The sequence below is a fragment of the Bactrocera neohumeralis genome, chromosome 6 (genome assembly GCF_024586455.1).
Source record: "Bactrocera neohumeralis isolate Rockhampton chromosome 6, APGP_CSIRO_Bneo_wtdbg2-racon-allhic-juicebox.fasta_v2, whole genome shotgun sequence".
Lineage (NCBI taxonomy): Eukaryota > Metazoa > Arthropoda > Insecta > Diptera > Tephritidae > Bactrocera > Bactrocera neohumeralis.
This window is the reverse complement of record NC_065923.1, coordinates 51,891,724-51,906,995: the sequence shown is the minus strand read 5'-3', so window position 1 is coordinate 51,906,995 and position 15,272 is coordinate 51,891,724. Positions and strand designations below refer to the sequence as shown.

General features: G+C 34.8%; 1 long non-coding RNA gene across 1 annotated transcript in view; it reads left to right on the top strand.

The window, feature by feature from the left end:
- Positions 1–15,272, top strand: part of LOC126762714 (uncharacterized) — a 97,092-nt gene that overhangs the window by 3,490 nt on the left and 78,330 nt on the right. The window contains exon 2 of the long non-coding RNA XR_007667500.1: positions 1,186–1,529. This is a non-coding gene — a long non-coding RNA (uncharacterized LOC126762714). The remainder of the gene's footprint in view (positions 1–1,185; positions 1,530–15,272) is intronic.

The window sequence follows — 15,272 nt, the reverse complement described above, 5'->3', positions numbered from 1 at the left end:
ACCTGTGAACAAATTTTTAGATCGCCATTCAAACAGAAACAACTTTTCTTGCTTAGAAACTTAAAATAAAACTTAACTTAACTTAAAACCTCGCCTTAAGAATCATATTACGCGTTATTGCTACTAAATTTGTTTTAGTGTTTTTTACAAAAGAAATTTCAAAAGTAGTTTTCACCATCTATAATTGTAAATTTGGAATTGCCTGAAGATTTATGTACCTTCTTCAGTCTACCGAAGTGCAAAATGACAAAGAAAGCAATCCATTAATAATAAAAAGTAAAAAAGCTAACAACAAACCGGTGAAAAATGCTAACGATTTGTCTGCGAAGGCTTCTAGTCGTGACGTGCGCCGCCTTTATCACTGTTTGCGTTTTCAATTTTCCCCAGCCCATTTCACATACTGTGCAAAAAAAATTCGTTTAGCGAGCAAATAAAGTGAAATTAATAAAGTTTGCTGCTCGGCTTGCGCACCCCGCGATTCTTAATCAAACTCATGTGGAAGTGTGTCTAATATAAATTTTCAGCTTATTTACTTCAAATGCTGGTAATTTGTACATAGATAAACCGCAAATATGAAATAGACACGTTATCATGACTAAAAATAATAGCACAATAACAATAAAGTTCAAAAATAAAAAAATATAAAAAAGTTCAAAAATAAAAATTCAAATAAAAGCGTGAGTCTCCAGCAAATTTGGCTAACTAACTACTCAGTATGATCAGTATGAGTGCGTGTGCCTTCCAGTGTGCGTCCACAGCCCCCACTTCATTACCACTTTGGTTATTTTCCACTTTTAGACTTTTAATGTCTTCGCAGAAACGTGACAACAATTTTAATCGCCTAATTTTGTGTGCACTTTTCCGTTTTATGCTCAGTTTGCCTCCACGTTGAACTAATTTCTTTGCCATGTGTTTATTGTCTTTGCTTCAAATTTTATTAAAATGTTTATATTTTACATATGCGTGAGTGTGCGTGTGTTTGGTTGTTGTTTTTGGACACATGTGAAAAATTAACATTTCGCTGGTTACACGATTTCATTTCGCAGACGCAAACGTTTTGGCGAAAAACTCAGATGAAAGTGAATACGAATAAAAAGATTGTGTGCGAGAGAAACAATATTAATTTCTTGGCAAGTGACATTAAATTTATAATATAAAAATAAATTTTGGTTTAATTTATTTTAGCGCGAGTCGGGAAAATTTTTTCTGAATCAAAGTGGCAAGTGAGAAAATTAAAAATGTGTGATTTGTGTTCATATGAATAAAAATAAATAAATATATACACAAATGTACATACTATATAATTGTGTTCAGTTTATATAAACAAATATTTATTAAAGTGTAATAAAATTGGAAATATTAAATAATATAAGCACATATAAAGATAAAATTCCAAAAAATATATTTAGTATATACTATGTCAATACTTCAAGTGAATCACCAACAGACCGATCTAATTGACTAAAAGTAGTACAAGTATACATACATATGTACGCATAAATGAAGAAATAGCTGCTGGATCTACAAAGGTACGTATTGAAAATAGGTATATAATTAATACAAAATTTTATTTAAAATTTGACAACAACAGTCATAATGTTTGACTTCATTTTATTTATCCTGGAGAATGAAGTTAAGGTCTGAAGATCCTGAGGATACGAAACAATTCGAAGTAAATTTGTCATTTTTTGCTGATTTGCGCGTTCAAATTTTTGCATCACTGGACGATATGAATTCCATTAACATACCACTCTATCAGTGATATACCTTATTGGAAAAAGATCTGTGATTTTTTTAGGAATATTTTTTATTTACTCGTTTTGAATTCACTACATCTGTGCACACTTTTTGTTTGAGTTATGCCCCTTCCCAATATTCCACAAATTTAATTGGGGGAAGGTATTACTAATTTTTACTCCCGGATCTCGTAATGATAAACGATTCTCGCTTAATTTTTATGAGAAATCCCCGATTATATGCACACTTAATTTTGCTAAGACATCTCAGGGTATATACATATTTGTTCGATATACAGTAAACCGGTTATTTGAAAATCCTTGTATAAGCTGTATGGAAGCTAGAGAATTTAATACATTTTTACCAGGAAAAGATTCAAACAATTAAGGTATCCTTAAACAAATACTGCTATTTATGATATAACATCAGCCCTACGCTGAGGTCTTCATATTAGGTGTCTAAGGCTGAAAAAGTTTTCGGCCGATTTCGACTATTTTCATAAGAGGTGTCACATCTTGAAGACACTTCGTTGGTGCTTGAATGATGCAAAGTGGAAGTAATTAGGTAGAATATAATATTGTGTTAAAGGAAGTAGGCGTGGTTGTAATTCGATTTCTTTCTTTTTCAAACGGCAATATAAGGATGTGAAAGCAAAATATATTTGTATTTAAAATAATGGGTTGTCAAAAAAGTCTTGCGGTATTTTTATTGAATTTTTTTTATTGAAATTGAAATGAAACGACAATCAATCAAACACGTGTTGGCGCGTGAAATGAGCTTTCCAAAAAGGTATAGCATGACCCGACGAATAAAACTAGAACTACGCGCTTTCAGCGCCAACTAGCGAAAATACCGCAAGACTTTTTTGACAACCTATTAAGATAAATAAATAGTAAAAAAATATTTAAAAAAAATGGCAACCATCGCTCAGAACTATCTAGCTTTAGGCAGGAGAGGAATTGTGTTTCATCACGACCACGCCTGAACAGACACATCGATAGTAACACTCGCCCGAAGCTTGGTAGGGAAGTTCTTATGCATCCACCTTATACCAAGTGATAATTATCTATTCCCGTCTATGGGGATTGATTTTGCTTGTGAAAATTCGCCTAAAAAGAAGCGTGTGAAAATCGAATGTCCCAGTTTTTTGCCAATAGGCAGGAGGGTTTCTGGGAGAGTAGCATTATGATAATCCCTTCAAAATGGCAAAAAGTTATCGGACAAAACGGTGCATATTTTCAATCATCGGAAATTGTTGTTATGCTAATTAGAGCCTTCAATTTAGTACAAAAAGAGTGGAGTCCTTCTGTTACTAGACCTAGTACAGCGGTGTATAAAGTTGGCTTATGCGTTGTCAATACCTTAAATATTAGTGAAACCAATTGAGTGAGCGAGGTGGAAAATCTTTAATACTTCTAAAGACCACCCTAATGTATAAACATATGTACTATTACATATGTATATACATCGCTATATGCAAATATATCAGTAGTATGGGGAGTGCCGAGTAAATTTTACTTTGCTCTGAATTACTAATTCCAAATATAGATAAACAATGTGAAATCCATATTATCGGCGAGACAATTAGTATATTAGTTCATGGTTTGACTTTGTATGACTCACCGCAAAATTACATAGCAATTTTTGGCCCTTTTTTATTCCTCTTCGTAATTGCTTCAACACAAAACTGACACATTTGCCATTTGTATGTAAGCATTCATGTCTGAATGCAACAAAATTATCTGCAACTCTTAAGGCTGTTCGTTTAGGTGACGTCTCTTGATGCAATTGACATATGCCAAATGTTTGTGAATTAAAAATATATTTTAAAAGGCGAAATTTTCAGCAAAGGCGGCGCCAAAAACATTTATGAATGTAGAAATAATGCATATGACTGAAGTAAAAATTAAATTTGGGGCATTTCGAAACGCATATACCTCGTGAAGGAATACGTGAGAAATTATAGATATATACTTAAAACACTTTTCTTTTTCAGCAAGTAAAATTAATAATTTTTGATAATATTTTTGTAATACGATATTTTTGCCTCCAAATCATTGGGGCTCAAATCCAGAAAATACAGTGGTTGCATAAGCAATTCGGAGTGACACGACACAATATGTCTGTATTGTCGTAAATGATATGTTCTATAAGTTACAAAGACCTTAGGTGTGCCATATATGTATGTATGTAATTCAATCAACACCAAAGCAGTCATCAAGCCATTTTTTGTTATATATTTTTCTGACCAATAGCTGTGGAATGTACATATGCATGCCTTTGAAGATTAGATCTAACTAAAACGAATTCAATATGGTTCAATTCTAGAGGACCCCCTCAAACAAACGGTACGAACTTTTCAACCTATATAGTAGGTTTAAAATTGAATTTGGTCCCCAATTCTTGAGTTAACCTAATAATTGAAGGTCATGTTTTGAAATCGATACAAAAATGTCGAGATTTCAGATATTAAGCTTGAGTGGCATGCAACTACTATATGATGGTTGACATGCGTCATATTATTACACTCTAGTAACCGTTGATTACCAGCTGTCACGTGAAAAATGGTCTATTTCTCCATATACATATGTATGTATAGTATATATGTACATATGTAGGTGTAAGATTATATATAATTGTGACGACAGTGACAATTTATATACTCGTAATACTCCCATACCTTAAATAGTCCACATATTTCCATTTGCAACCAACTGCTTTATCTTCTTCAACGCATACCCATGTAGCAGTAAATACCTACAATTAAATAAATATTATATTATTGGTTTGTTGCAAGGCGATCGGCGTGCCGCAACAGAAATCCATACGAAATATGGAAAACCACCACAAAAGGCTGGCACATTCCACATGCGTATGTACATTGGTGTGGAATAAATGTATATTAATAAATTCGATTGCATATTTGCATCTTCCACTTATGGCATTGGCAAAACGTCAATTTGACTGTACGTTCCCCCAGCTGACTGTTAGACAAGTCATTGTCTCGTATCCAGCAAACGAAGTTCATGTAGCACTGTTACCATACATACATTGTTCAAATAATGGGTCTCCAATTTGAGCTTTTTCTTGATGTAAAAGCTTTATGCCATTTAAATTTATAGACGAAACCTATTTGAAAATTTTTTTTTTTTGTATTTTCAAAATTTTGAAATATGATGAAAAATAAGCGTCATAAATTATATATACTGACATATCCAACTAAATACACAACTAACAATAAATAATAATAAAATACAAATATATACATATATATATAACTATATATATTAGGTTATAAATTTTAGATTTACAAAAATACATACATATATTTTGGTGTAATGAAATTAACATGTTGGCTTTTACATGTTGTTGGTACACATTAAACTGGCGAGCGAAAAATTAGTGATTCAAACACACCTATAATCTTACATCAATTCAAAAAAATAAAACTCATTCACAGTAACTGATCTTTCTTACCTTTTCCGTGGATTTTCTTTAATCAATACTTGATTTGAATTACGTTCCATTTGTAACATAAAAAAAATGCCTCAAAATTATAATTTTGAACGATAACATCATAGTATGGTTTTAATCAGATGCTTAACAGATTTCGCGAAAATATTTAAAATATTTTTTTTCAAAAATTTCAAAATTTCTTTCTTGATAGTGTATGTGTGTAACAGTAAAAAATTCTAATAAAATATTTAACTTTATATATGTGAAAAAATTGGAAAAAGGCTGTTTTTTCCCCCAGGAAACCCATGTAAACCCTTAACTTACTTCTTGAGCGCAAAGCAGCGCTCGTTAAAATCTAGTAATAGATAATATAACTTTAATACACTTCGATGAGCCAAAAAGCAAATAAACTGTAGGGCACTCTTGACGATCTTTTCTTTCTTCACAAATATAGTTTAGTCCGAAGTTCTTATTTTTTTTTTAATTCTCCGAAGTTTTGAGACAGCTGTTAATCAGTTAAGAGGTGTTTTCATTGAAGGGGTTATATACAGTTAGGATTTTCAAAAAATCGATTTTTTTTGCGTTTTCTTAATATATATATATATCTGAGTATACACACACAAAATTTCCAGTCGATCCGAACAATATTTTCGAAGTTATAGACACATTAGTGAAGGCGCGCCGACTACATGTAAAGTGCTTTCAAAATTTTAAACTGGTTTTTCTCGATACGGTGTTTTCAAAGTCGATGAGCAAGATTTCTCAGAAACGGCTCAACCGATCAGACTGAAATTCTAACACAAACTTCTTAACTATATTTTTTAGTAACTAATGGAAGGATTTCTCCATCCGATGAAAATTTCTTATTTTTATAAACAATTAAAGACCCGAATTTTGGTCGAAAATCGAACCTTTTGCTTTGAGTAGCCGCCATTTTGCCAAAAATTTGTTTTTGCTAATTCCTTCTATCAATCACTAGATTATTTATTATATTAATAGAATTTATTTGGTTTTTGCATTTTAGATGATCCAGTCCAGAGATATCGTTCTCACCGCAAGAGGCCTTTTTTTGCTGACCTCTGCAAAATTGGCAATATCAACGTTCCCGTTAATTATTTTTGACAATAAAAAATATGTGAATATAGTTTAAGGTTGTCATAATATACCTGCCAAGTTTCAAATCAATAAACCAAATAGTTTGCTTAGAAAAAATTCTTGAAAAATGCCTTTTTTTGGACCTCCTAACTGTATATAACCCCTGAATTCACTCTTCGTCGATATTCTGCTCTTAAAAAATATCCATGAATTTTTCTTCAATCCACAACAATTTGTGTATTTCCTAATTGGAGTCACTGCACCCAACCAATTCTCACTGAGCATATAAATACTCGAATTTTTGTTGTAATAAAAGTAGTTAAAAACAGAGCAATAATGGAATATTTGGAGAAGTTTGGGATCTGAATATTTTAGACGCCTTAGTTGAGATTCTATGTAAATGTGTTGATTATGATGTAAAGTATACTTTTAGTACCAGTTCCTTCTATAATATTTTAGACGCACTCAATATCCTGTTTATACTCGTACTACTTGTACATAATGTTCTAACATAACCAAATGCTATGCAAAGTTTTTGACCACTAATGATTTCTACGATTGTTGTATGTACATAATTAGTAACAAAAAAAAACCGAAGCTATAATACCCTTCATGAATACAACAGATAATTTATAAGAACTTCATTTGATCGGTCAGTCTGTATAGGAGTTACAAGGTGTGTTCAAAAATAAACAGGCCTTTTTGAATCTAGCGCCCCCTGGTGGCGCCATCTATATGTCGACTGATGCGTTAGAATCTGTTATCTTTAACGATTGTCCAGTGAGAATTTCATGACATTTCATTGATTGGAAGCGAACTTATTGCGTTTTAAGTGTCAGTATGTCTGTGTTATCGGTGCGAAAATGAGCGTCGAACAAAGAGCCAACATAAAATTTTGTTTTAAAATTGGTAAAACTTTTACCGAAACGTTTCAATTGATGAAACAAGTTTATGGCGTTGATTGCCTATCCCGTAGCAGAGTGCACGAGTGGATTCAAAGTTTTCAAAATGGTCGTGAGGAAATAAAAGACGATCAAAATGTGGGCGAATCAAAATACGTGATCACCGGAAATTCTATCGAAACTGTGCGAAAATTCATCAAAAATCAGCCGAAATCGACATTGAAATTCGTGGAAATGGAATTGAACATCTCCAAAACATCGATTTATCGCATTTTGACCGAACATTTGGGCTTACGAAAGGTGTGTGCACGGTTTGTTCCGCACAAATCGACTGACGACCAAAAATTGCTCAGAATCCAACATTCGAAGGACATCATGCGACCGATTATTTGACCAAAATCACATTTTAACCATTAACCACTTCCCGTATTCACCTGATATGACACCGTGAGACTTTTTCCTTTTCGGAAAAATGCATTTTTCCATGAAAGGAAAGCGTTATGCAGACGTAGAGACCTAGAGACCATTCAAAAGGCTTGCACCGGCATACTTTCGGCCATACCGGCCAACGAGCTAAAACACTCGTTCGACATGCTTTTGGACCGTGCAAAAAGCTGTATTGAAGCAGAAGAAGACTATTTTGAATAAAATAAATTGATTTTGCCGAAAAAACCTTTTATTCTCTGCTCTGCTCTCCACTTCATTTTATAGGGTCTCCCCTTCCTGGGCGTTACATACTTCGTGGTCAAGTTGCAAAAATGATGATATGGCATCGCTCTGATAAAATAAAGTGACTGTAATATCTGGAAAATGTTCACTGAGTCAACCGATAAATTTACATATGCACCTATCGAAACACCCTTTTGTCAGTACACACACATATGTACATCCATTGGTTTGCAACGGTGTGCGCAAACGCTGACAGCTCATTTGAGTTGCGCGCACTTGTCGGTCCCCGATACTTGTCGGCGGGGTGTTGAGGTTGACGTCAGTGGCAGTGGGTCAATCGGCAATTTCATTATTTATTGTTCTCGTTGTTGTTTTAGTGCACATACACCCTCTCTTTTGTTGTAATATCAGCATACAATGTACGACGAGCGTTTTATTATAATTACTTTGAATTTTTTGTTTGTCGCTTGTTTTTGCAGTGTGCTGTTGCTGTTGTTGCCTTTGTTTTCAGTGCGTTTGTTTTTGTTTTCGAAAATAAATGCGATATTTTAACTCGTATGCAGTTGCCGTTCTGTTTTGGTTTTCATATTTGCCCGTTTGTTTTATTACTCATTCATTTAAATGAAAAATTCCCGCGCTCATTTGGGTCCATGTGATAATATGCATTAAAAATAGGCACATGTATGCTATAATATACTCGTGTATATGTATGTATATATATAAATACAGAGATACGCGACATATGTATGAAAAAATTTATATTGAAATGCGTTAAAGTATTTGAATTGTTTTTGTTTTTGTTTTATATAATGTATAATGGAAATGTATGCTTACGCATTGTTGTGCCTCGGCGCTCGGCGCCCGGTCCGCACTGACCACACGCAATCAAAAGTATCAATTTGTTTTCTATTTTTGTGTGGCTCCGGAGCATTCATGATTAATGGGCTCGGCATTTTATTCTGTCGCTGCGAAACTTTGATAGCTTTTTGGGGACGTTTGATGGCATTTATATAGAAAAATAATCAAAAAGCGACTGGAATTGCAATCACTGAAGCAATAACGGTCGTCTAACTGTAAATTGGTTCATAAATGCTTATTTATTTTCAATTGCAAACCGCAGAACCTTTTTTAGCACCACCACAAGTCCTAGGCGTGCGGAGTTTTTCAAGCATCTCAAAAAATTGATTGTGCTTACTTAAACTTTTTTCTATATCTTGCTTGGGGCTCGAAAGATTATTGCAAATCCAACTGATCTTAAATATATATATTAGATGCTAATGCTGTAAACGGTAAAAACTCGGCGGGACGGACGTTTGGTTTATATCGTTTCGTTCAAGTGGAACCGATTTCATCTGCCTGTTTTGATACGTAGGCTGCCTTGTACTATATTTCGAGATTCGAGTACAAAAACAAATTTTTAATCCTCGAAAATTGTTATTGTTTTTCAAAATATTTTCCATTAAGATCATTCCATAACATGCCTTTTGAACGCCTCAACCGCCTCTTCAGGTGTCGAAAATCGTTGATCTCTCAGTTTATCTTTTACGAATGGGAATAAAAAGAAGACATTCGTCGCCAAGTCAGGCCTAAAGAGATGATAGGATGACTCATCAAATCGATGTTTTGAGCACTCAAAAATGCAGTTGTTTCAGTCTATGTGTTAGAGTTTGTATTGTCGTAATGAAGAGTGATTCGTCTTTGGCGGTTGATTTCTTGAAAGACAACTGGCAAACACTCAGAATTTACTGTTCTGCGTTGTTCCAGTTGTATGATTCCGACATGTCCAGTTTTTCAAAAAAAAAAAAACAGGCAACCATTGGTTTGGAAGTGTTTAGTGCGTGAACAACTTTTGTTGGATTCGACTCATCTTGAAGCACCTATACAGGCAACTGTTCCTTACTTTCAAGCGCATACGCGTAAGTCCACGTTTCACTATCTGTCACGATTTCATAGGAGTGTTTCGAAGCACAATTATTGTATTTTTATACTCTCGCAACAAAGTTGCTAAGGAGAGTATTATAGTTTTGTTCACATAACGGTTGTTTGTAAGTCCTAAAACTAAAAGAGTCAGATATAGGGTTATATATACCAAAGTGATCAGGGCGACGAGTAGAGTCGAAATCCGGATGTCTGTCTGTCCGTCCGTCCGTCTGTCCGTCCGTCTGCCCCTGCAAGCTGTAACTTGAGTAAAAATTGAGATATCATGATGAAACTTGGTACACGTATTCCTTGGCTCCATAAGAAGGTTAAGTTCGAAGATGGGCAAAATCGGCTTGCTGCCACGCCCACAAAATGGCGGAAACCGAAAACCTATAAAGTGTCATAACTAAGCCATAAATAAAGATATTAAAGTGAAATTTGACACAAAGGATCGCATTAGGGAGGGGCATATTTGGACGCAATTTTTTTGGAAAAGTAGGCGTGGCCCCGCCCCCTACTAAGTCTTTTGTACATATCTCGGAAACTACTATAGCTATGTCAACCAAACTCTACAGAGTCGTTTCCTTCAAGCATTTCCATATACAGCTCGAAAATGGAAGAAATCGGATAATAACCACGCCCACCTCCCATACAAAGGTTATGTTGAAAATCACTAAAAGTGCGTTAACCGACTAACAAAAAACCTCAGAAACACTAAATTTTACGGAAGAAATTGCAGAAGGAAGCTGCACCCAGGCTTTTTTTAAAAATTGAAAATGGGCGTGGCCTCGCCTACCTATGGACCAAAAACCATATCTCAGGAACTACTAGACCGATTTCAATGAAATTCGGTACATAATATTTTCTTAACACCCTGATGACATGTACAACCACGCCTTCTTCCAATATAACGCTATTTTGAATTCCATCTGATACCTTCGCTGTATAATACGAGTATATACATTAGGAACCAATGATGATAGCGGAATAAAATTTTACACAAATACGGTATTTGAAAAATATGTAAATGACGGATAACGAAATCTCGGTTGTCACTTTATCTTGCGAGAATACAAAATGTTCGGTGACACCCGAACTAAGCCCTTCCTTACTTGTTTAATATTGCTCTCGACCAATCGACAGGAGCCTTGTTTTGAGCGATCGACAAATTGTGTGGACTACAACGTGAACAAATATTTTTTACAGTCAAATGTAAATAGTTTAGAACATATTGTTATATTGTATATTATTTTTGATCTCATGGGAGACCAAAAATATATGTAAGTCAAATTATGGTTTTGTTAAATTGTTTTGTTGTTTTGTTAAATTTGCTTATTATTTACTAAAAATGTATTTAACAACAAAAAAAAAAAAATGTAAATAATATGCAATATAGAATGTAAGCTGGTCCTACAAATGCCTATATCTCTCGATAGGTCACGTTACGATCTGGCAATATCAGTTTGCGAACGGCATCAAAAGTTTCCGGAACAACAACTGATTTTGAATGACCTTTCAAAATGCGTCTTAGAATGATCTACGACTTGGATTTAATTCGCCATACCATTGATAAATACTGGTCTTTAATGAAGCTTCATCACCAAAAATTTAATAAAGTTCGTCGATGGTATGTTGCTAAGTTAGTCCACGTCGAAGGTTGTAAACACAATCATCTGAAATTATTCGTGGTTGAATTCCATTTTTGGTCGAAAAGAAAATTTGAAGTTACTGTAAACAATGCAAATAGCACACGTATTGCAAAACGTTCTGAGCATGCTTACCACCAAAAAAGTGAAACCTTACTATAAAATTATGAGTTTCCAGATTGCAGAACTAGTGTTGCCATACCCGAAATATAAAATAGAACCTAGGCACTGCATTAGTTGTAGAGATATCTAGTTGTGTTAAAAAATCAGATAACGGCATTAAAGGGGTGTTGTAAAGGAACTGAAGCATGATTGGATTTTATCGCAATTTGCTGACTTCTAAATTTTTTCATAAATGCAAAGCTGAATCTTAGAACAAACATACCTTTTGTCAAATTTTATGTGAAGACCACGTTACTTTCCATACCTTATTAGTTTGCCACATCATTCTTATCAGTTCCCGTCTGTGTTTGTCACTCCTCCTTGCGTTTACGGGTTTTCCCTCGCCATAATTATAGAGCCACTTCACATACATATATAAACTAATAAATTTATTCAACAATTATTTATCTACGTAAAATAAAAATTCAAAACTGGGTGCAACATGCTACTTTATTATGTATATAGCTACTGTTGAAATCCACCTTATAATGTAGTGTGTGTTGTATTGTTTCATTTTGCGCGTCATCATACGCATCGTCTTGCAATAGAAGCGGACCAAATATTTTGGATGCTTTAAAGTTTTCATGGTAAAAAAATCACTGTTTTTGCGATTTTATTTCTTTAATATGGATAGAGTAATTTTATTCGGACCTTTTGTACATTACTGAGCACGATTTCGACAATATAGGGTAATTTTTTTCGTCACTTTTTTAGTTTATAAATTTTAGACGCGTTTTTCTCAAAACTACTTTTTCAAAGTCCGTGTTCACTGTCATTTAAGAACTACATAACCGATTAATTTCAAACTTTGTACACATTTTTGTCATATAAAATACCTCCCCCCATCGTTTAGTAATTTTTGTTTTACATTGAGGATGTTTCCCACACTTCATCTAATTTGACAACGTTTCGTTCAGGAAAATAGTGAGTCTAGAGGATCAGACGAAATAGACGTTATCATAAGTTGTTAAAGTGTCAGCTGTCAATATCTTCTCCCTACAGGATTGTTTTTAATCTATCGGGTGATTTTTTAAGAGCTTGATAACTTTTTTTTAAAAAAAAAACGCATAAAATTTGCAAAATCTCATCGGTTCTTTATTTGAAACGTTAGATTGGTTCATGACATTTACTTTTTGAAGATAATTTCATTTAAATGTTGACCGCGGGCATTTTGGGCAACTTTTTCGAGCATTTCGGCAATAGCCCGAATTTCTTCGGAAATGTTGTCTTCCAAAGCTGGAATAGTTGCTGGCTTATTTCTGTAGACTTTAGACTTGACGTAGCCCCACAAAAATAGTCTAAAGGAGTTAAATCGCATGATCTTGGTGGCCAACTGCCCATGCATCCCGAAAAATGCACTGTTTGGTGTGGTTTGTACGCTGGTGGAATCATTGGACCGTATTTTTTCAAAGATGCTGTTGGACGCAACGTTACGGTGAATGGCGATCGCTATCGTTCGATGCTAACAAACTTTTTGTTGCCAAAAATGGAAGAACTGAACTTGGTTGACATGTGGTTTCAACAAGATGGCGCTACATGCCACACAGCTCGCGATTCTATGGCCATTTTGAGGGAAAACTTCGGAGAACAATTCCTCTCAAGAAATGGACCCGTAAGTTGGCCACCAAGATCATGCGATTTAACGCCTTTAGACTATTTTTTGTGGGGCTACGTCAAGTCTAAAGTCTACAGAAATAAGCCAGCAACTATTCCAGCTTTAGAAGACAACATTTCCGAAGAAATTCGGGCTATTCCGGCGAAATGCTCGAAAAAGTTGCCCAAAATTGGACTTTCCGAATGGACCACCTAAGACGCAGCCGCGGTCAACATTTAAATGAAATTATCTTCAAAAAGTAAATGTCATGAACCAATCTAACGTTTCAAATAAAGAACCGATGAGATTTTGCAAATTTTATGCGTTTTGTTTTTTAAAAAAGTTATCAAGCTCTTAAAAAATCACCCGATATAATATAAAAATGAATCGCAAAATGTGTCGCTTAGCGCATAACTCAACAAAGCCTGGACCAATTTGGCCAATTTTTCGCTGAAGCTCAAAGATGGTTTTTACGGCGAGAAAAATTCGAATAATTGCCGAAAAACCCCGACAGCTCTTTTATTTTTCCCCATACAAACAGTGCCGGATTAGCCACGTAGCAAGAGTAGCAAATGCTACGGGCCCCGCGCTCCAACTGACCGTATTTAAAAAATATAAAAAATCATTATCTAATATCTCTAGATTTTTTATGCTTCATGGCCGTCAAAAGAAAATAAATATAATTATTAAATTTCGATATTCTTGTGACCTTCCATATTATAAAAAAAAAACATTATTTTATATCATAAAACACAGTAATCAAAATGCTTTATCTAGTGATTTCCTTTTCCAAGCGGGCGCTAACCTCTTAACAGGGCAAAAATTATTAGTTCAGCCCAGCCTTAAGAGCAAGGTGTTTCAGAATCTCAAGTCATGTTCTGCCATCTGGACCAGTGGAAAGATTTGTTAAGTTCTTGGACATGGAAGGTCATACTGCTGAACAACTCGCTCAAAGTTTACTAGATTTCTTGAGTGAGAGTGGCATTAATATCAAAGATTGTCGTGGGCAAAGCTATTATAATGCCAGCAACATGAGTGGGAAATACATCGGCTTACAAGCCTGAATTAAGAAAATGAATAAGTATGCCTGTCTTGCACATTCATTAAATTTGGTTGCTAAGTGCGCTGCACACTTCTGTACGGAAGCATTACTTTTCTTCGATTTCATTGAAAACCTCTGTACATTTTGTTCCACTCTACACCTACCGATGGGGTCGTCTTACGAACGCACTTAAAGATTCTACTTCAAAAATTCCGATTTTGAAACGGTTATCGGACACTCGGTGGTCAGCCCGAGTTGATGCTATGGAGGCACTTTTATGTGGTTTTATCACTATTAAGCAAGTATTGGAAGACATTTTCAATAACGTGGATCAAATAGCGGAGTATCGTAATAAAGCTTACGGACAACTGTCAACGATGAATACGTTAGAAACGGGAATAATGACAATTACGTGGAACGGAGTCCTATAAGGCTTGCAAGCGACTAGCGCTTCGCTGCCGTCGTCTGATCGAGGCCTTAATACGGGATACGCCCTTTATGAATCATTATATGGCTACGTCCATTGAAATCAAACACCTGGACAACGTTTCGAATTTGAGGTGTTTATTGTCATTATTGACAACGTACTGTCTGCTTTAGCTAAACGTATGAAAGCATTTCATAAAATTACTGGTGTTTTTGAAGTATGTATTACGATAGCTAAAATCTCTTACAACAGAAGAGATTTGGGAAAAATCCTCTAGTATGGTCAGTGCTCACGAAGATGATTTGGAAAATAGCCTAGGCGGCGAATTAATGCAGTTCGCAGAGCTGCTGAACACAGATGTGGCTACTGTTATTGACAACTAGAAACAGGAGCCTCTGAAACAGCAATATTATAAACTTTTATTAAACAATTCTTTAGAATCGTGTTTCCCAAACTTAGAAATTGCTTTGCGAATTTACTCATCTCTCATGATCACTAACTGCAGTGGCGAACGTCTTTTTCAACATTTTAAAACATATTAAAAATTAATTAAGGAACACGATGGGCAAAGAACGTCTTAATCATCTCACTTTGTTGAATATAAAGCATGACTTACTTAAAG